This window comes from Etheostoma spectabile, chromosome 17 (genome assembly GCF_008692095.1).
Source record: "Etheostoma spectabile isolate EspeVRDwgs_2016 chromosome 17, UIUC_Espe_1.0, whole genome shotgun sequence".
NCBI lineage: Eukaryota > Metazoa > Chordata > Actinopteri > Perciformes > Percidae > Etheostoma > Etheostoma spectabile.
In genome coordinates this window covers 8,152,237-8,158,515 of record NC_045749.1, presented here as the reverse complement: position 1 = coordinate 8,158,515, position 6,279 = coordinate 8,152,237, and the positions used below count along the sequence as shown (strand labels likewise).

Sequence of the window (6,279 nt, the reverse complement as noted above, 5' to 3'; positions counted from 1 at the left end):
CAATAAGAACATTAATCAATAAAAAGACATAAAAAAGACCATAAATTATTATCAAAGTGTCGGTGTTGAGTCCAGTGTTAAAGTGACCAGGTCTTAATGTAAGTCCAGGTGTGTGTATGTGTGTGTGTATGTATGTATGTATGTATGTATGTATGTATGTATGTATGGACTTTACTGTCGGATGTTGTACTGTATGTAGGTATGTATGTATGTATGTACTGTCGGTATGTATGTATGTATGTATGTATGATGTATGTTTACTGTCGGTAGTAGTTATGTATGTATTTATGTATGTATGTAATGTATGTTATGTACATGTACTGTATGTATGTTATGTACTGTAGTGTATATATTTGTATGTTGTATGTATTAGATGTACTGTCGTATGTATGTATGTATGATGTATTTGTATGTACTGTCGGTATGTATGTATGTTGTATGTATATGTTACTTGTGTATGTATGTATGTATGTATGTATGTATGTTATGTTATGTATGTTGTATGTATTACATTTATGTATGTAGTATATGTCTGTATGATTATGTATTATAGTATGTATGTACTTGTATGTATGTATGTATGTATGTATGTATGTACATGTACTGTATGTATATGTACTGTTGTATATATGTATGTATGTATGATTTATGTATGTACATGTACTGTATGGTATGTATGTATGTATTGTAATGTAGTATGTACATGTACTGTATTATGTATGTATGTATATGTACTGTCGGGTATTTATGTATGTATGTATGTCTGTCTGTATGTATGTATGTATATATGTATGTATTTATGTATATGTACTGTATGTATGTATGTATGTATGTATGTATGTATATATGTATGTATGTATGTATACATATGTACTGTAGGTATGTATGTGTGTATTGTCCTCTCTGCCCTATTTCCTCCTCCCCCCTAGTGAGGAGTTGTATAGTCTGATGGCATGAGGGACAAAGGAGTCCTTTAGTCTGTTGGTCCAACACTTGGGAAGGAGCAGCCCTCCACTGAACAGGCTCCTCTGGGTGCTGATGACGGTGTGCAGGGGGTGGCTGGCATTGTCAGTAATGTCCAGCAGTTTGTCCAGTGTCCTCCTCTCTGCCACCGTCACCAGTGAGTCCAGTATTGTGGTGTTGGGGGGAGGTGTGTAGAGGAGGGTATGGTGGTGTCAGGGGGGAGGTGTGTGGAGGGAAGAAGGAGAGATGCTGCTGTGAGGGTGGGGGTGGGGGGGACAAGGGCAAGAAATCTGAACTCAGTGTTACTTGAAGACAATGTGCAGTTGAATGATGCTGAGATATGGTGAAAATGTACCGGGGAGCTGCTGTACAGTACTCACTGAGAGAGTGGTTGAGTTTTTTTAGATTTACAACATACGCTCACACTTCTTCTTCTCTCTCTGTCTTTTTATCACATTCAAACTCCCTCAATATTACACACGCAAACACACAACCGACGTTAAATCATGAACTTTCAATAATATGGAAAATGCTGCCCTCTAGTGGTTAAATTGATCAATAACCTTTTCAGTGTATGACTGGCAAAAATTCTGTGGGCCTAAAGGTAAAACAACGTCATGCATTTGAAATCTTATAACTTATCTGTAAGTCTGTTGTTGCTGTTTTTACTCCTTGGAGAAATACATAATTTCTACACTTTTGGTTTTAAAGTTGTTTGTTGACTCAGTTTCCTCTTAAAACATTTATTGAAACCATTTAAATATTTCCCCTGAGTAAGCTTCTCTTTTCCCAAGTATGGAAGAAGCATTAAATATTAAATTGAAGAGAAAACATGAAACAAAAAGCATTAATTAGTAAAACATACACAATAATAAAATAAATATATATAGTTTGTGTTGTTAAAGTAGCAACATGTTTGTTAGTGTTCCATTAGTTGGGATTTACACGCGAATCTCCTTAATACATATTATAATAAAAAGGATAATAAAGTTTAATCTTAGTTATCATAAGTAGAAAGTAGCAGTGACACTCAACTAAAATTACCTGAAAATTGTACTAAAATACAGTGGGCTACTTGACAATATGTATATAGCCAACTTGGTTACTTTCCACCACAGTCGTAATTTCATATCCGTTAGTGCTTTGTGATCATTACTTTCGCGTGCACAGACTATACTGCTGTGCACGCGTCTCAGGGCAGTCATATAGTAAGCTCCCATCGACAGCTCGCGGGAAGGCTGTAATTTAATTTAAAAGATAGTTCACCCTCGGTAAACGGAGCTATTTAATATGTAGACTCCGTAAAACTACTTCAACGAATACTTAACATGCAGACAACATTTTTAAAAATAGTACACAGCTGTAGGAGACTTATAACCAGCACTTTGAGATTAACGTTAGCATGCAATGTTACCCTTTGAGACCTAGTGACATCTATAAACGCTCCGCCCCGCTGGAAGCGAGAGGACGATTTCGAAGTGATAACTGCGTTGGGAACTCAGTCTACACCGTGTGGTCGTCTGCTGTGGTTAGTTTATTTTCAAGACTTTTAACGTCCAGCCGCATTTTGTTTACGTCTTCCCGTCGCTTTACGGGCCGTCTTTTTCAACCGGTAATGCTCGGTATCATCCATGGTATCATCAGATCGGTGTTGACAGCGTGAAAGCCATAGCTTCTGGCTATAACCTTAAAGTGGAAGTACTTCATCGAAATGCGAAGAATTCCCAACATTTTGTGTACATTTTCCAGTCAGCTCGTACAGGACTAAATATAGCACAGAACAGACTGGGTGTTCGTATGTCAAGCGTAAAGCTTTTAGTTGTGTAATGACTATTGACGACGGGCTAGCTATCACTTCATCTAAACCAACGTTCAGCAGTTTAAAGCGGAAAGTGTAAGATGATCTACATCTACGAACTTTTACAACATGTTTTTCACAAGACAACGTCAAAGTGGACTGCTTGTTGACCCATTGAGGCTGTAACATGCTTTTAACGGTTAATTCAGGTAAGTGCATACATGTATCAGGTTACATAAGTCCTGTTAATTATGATTATGAAATTATGGGAAAACAATTACGTTGTCGTGGTAGCAATATTGGGTACCTTTATGTAGTAATACATGTCCTTATTTCTCTGTGTGGGTAAAGAACATGTACTATGCATTTTCAAATTAAACTAATGAAAACAAACTACACCTTGAGAAAGTCTTTCTCAATGATGCCCAGTGAGGCAGAAAAGGCCGTGTTTTCTAACGTAACATCACCCCCCAGTCATAACATGCCCTGGAAAGAGTTACTGTACCATGAATGTGGATGACCATGCCTTTATGTAATAAGCATACAAAGTCACTTATATAACAAATTAAAACAAACTTAGTTTAATTTAGATGCATTGGAACAATCTATTTCTGCTTGACAAGTGCCTCACCATGTCACACAGTCTATCTGAATGGCTCAGTAGTTAATACTGGAGGGGAACTCAATCTTGTCTGAGATACATCATGAAGATGTGTGCTGCTCATGCACATGTCAGGATTAAAGGGTAATATAAGATGACTCATGAACCTTCATGCTCCACTCAGACAGGAGTTCAAATTTAACCAGGGTTTTTATACCATGCAGTGCAGCCTCACATATTCATATTTTTGTACCACAACTGAAGTTGCTGTCAGTCAAGTCTCATAACTGTGTGTTTGTGTGTGTGTGTGTGTGTGTGTCTGTGTGTACCATTTTGGGCTGTGATCTATTACAGCCCAGACAGTGCAAAGCGCCATGGCATCAACGTGCCGGTGCACATTAGGATAAGGCATGACTAATTGCCCTTAGTGTAAGTGAGATAGACACTCCTCTGGTGTTCCACTGTTTGGGTGGGGTTATATACACACACACACACACACACACACTCACACACACAAATATCCATGTGTGTGTTCATCAGGCACCTGTTGGCATAGGTCCTGGAGCGCCATCTTGGCTGAGGGTGTGTTTACAATCTGATTCCCCCCAACAACAGCTGAATGTCTCCACTATGTGCCTGTCTGCTAAAGACCCCCCAAATTGCAGTTCAATATGTGAGGGTTGTGCCTGATGTCTGCCTCTCTTTATGTGTGCCCTAACCGTCAGCGTCTAGCTATGCGTGAATCTACACTTTATACACATTACCCTGTGCATAGTAGTCATTCCAAGGCACTGTAATGCCCCTTAAAGGCGACCTTGAGGCCAACAGAGAAGATGTGAAAGTGTGTTTGTATGATATTGAAAGTGAATACTTAAAGCATAGAGAAGTTTTGAGTCATTTGTATGGGAAAGCCAGGGATTCCGTGTAGATCAAGGGGAGCGCTAAACAACTCTTCAAACCGTCACGCATGAGCTGTCTGCATCTTTTCCACTAAAGGTGTTGTAATTACTGTATATTATCGTTTCTCTCTGATCTCATTTATTGGAACAATACAGTTTTTGTTTGCATGCGCCCCACCCTAATGACTACAGTTCAAAAACAATGAGGGATCTAATAGCTGAGTATATAAAATGCCCAGAAATTAGGTCATTCAGGATAATGCATTGCTTATAGGTTTGTGCATGTTTTCATGTGTGTTATGCTTAGAGCCTAGTGACTTGATTTGACTTTGACTTTTCTCTGATCCTTCTTGCCCTCTCTCTGTTTGTGGCCTATCATTAGAGCTATACTTAGCCATGCTTATCAGTTCCCTCGGTAAGACCGCAGATGTTTAAGGGCTTGGAATAGCTCAGTGTAGACACAGGTTCTCAGATAAACTGACACAGGTTATAAACTCTTGAAAGGCTCTTGGGGCAAAAATGCCCATCAAAGATCAGAAAATGTCCTTTCAATAAAAAAATAATGAATACTCTAATATATAGGAGTACTCTTTGATTTTACTTCATGATTGACTATCATGTGTCTGTGGGAGACTAGGCGAATGATGTACCCTGAAGACGTAGACATTTTAAATGTAATAATTAAAAACTACAGCATAAACAGGTCATTACGGAAAAGATAGTGAACAATCGCATGGTTCAGAATTTGACTTGCACCGTCAGGCACCTCCCTAATTTGCGTAAGATTAAGAGGGACATTTAAGTGCATTGACATGAACTGTATATTCAAAATTTTTATCAAGAGTGATTAATTTATAGTACATTTATTTGTGCTGTGATAGTGGAACATTTCTTAACTGTTTTATCAAAGCAGATCCTAGGTAAAACTGATGTTGGTATGTAAAGCTCCTACATATTACCCATGGTACACCCACGAAGGTGTTGTCACTTTGCCTGATTAGACCTCTTGTCTGGACTGTGTGGGCATGTACACAGACTTTGCTTGATGACTTCCATCTACTACTTCCATCTCTGGCCAATATACCTTAGATGAGGCCTAGTTAGCCATAAATGAAAAAACTTTGTGAGTGTGCGTGGCCTTTTAAGTAGAAACGATTGAGAGAAATGGATAATATGTATTTACATTAAGCAATTAAAGACAAGCACTTTTGTCACATTAATTTTCTGTCTACATACTTTTTTTGTGAAGAAGAATAAACTTTATTATTTGTCACATACAATCGTACAGTACAATGTAGTAAAATTGTATCACTGCATTTTACCCATTCTAAGCATTAGGAGCAATGGACAGCCACATACAGCCACCGGGGAGCAACTTGTGGTTAAGTGTCTTGCTCAAGACCCGCCAATCCTGTGGTTGAGGACCGACCCTCTCTACCTCTGAGCCTAACCATACTGTTCCTATGTTGAGGCTACATGCTACAGTCTGCACTTGTTAGCATCTCAGCTTTCACTTTTGCTCAAATAAATTTATGTGACATAAAGTATATGCCCCTTCTTCATCCAGTTTCTTTGTATCTCTTTAGTTTCTAGTAACTGCAATGAGCTTGCACTACACCGTGTCGGAAGGTCGCTTTCTTTAAAACCTTTACATATAGGTGCCCATTTGGGTGGAAAAGGGTATATGTGCTGGAGATTGTGAGCTGTGTGTTGACGGTGAAAGTTTGCTTTCAGCATCTCTGCATAAACACTGCTGAGTCACTCAATCACAGTATGTGCCCTGCTGCAATATGCAGGCATCTGTTCAAAATGTTCAAGGTCTTTTTCTCAGATGGGATGGCTTGTTTCCAGTGCACTGCCCAGTTGTTAAAATGTTTCCTTGTTCTCATGTTACTGTACCAGTTTCATGTGGCACATTGTTTCTGTTTAGAGTGTGTAAATTTTTTTTGTTTTGTTTAATGGGTTGTTTTGTTTTGTGTCAGCGCATTGTGAGCAATGATGATCCAAAGCAAAATTCC

At 38.7% G+C, this 6,279-nt stretch overlaps 1 protein-coding gene across 3 annotated transcripts in view; it reads left to right on the top strand.

Moving 5' to 3' along the window:
• The first annotated feature begins 2,139 nt into the window (after nucleotides 1-2,139).
• Nucleotides 2,140-6,279, top strand: part of ccser2a (coiled-coil serine-rich protein 2a) — a 50,458-nt gene continuing 46,318 nt past the window's right edge. Inside the window, exon 1 of one of the 3 annotated variants that reach the window (XM_032541144.1) lies at nucleotides 2,140-2,970. The gene's annotated coding sequence lies outside the window, so the exon portion shown is untranslated. The remainder of the gene's footprint in view (nucleotides 2,971-6,279) is intronic. The other 2 variants (XM_032541140.1, XM_032541143.1) reach the window with 2 other exon arrangements.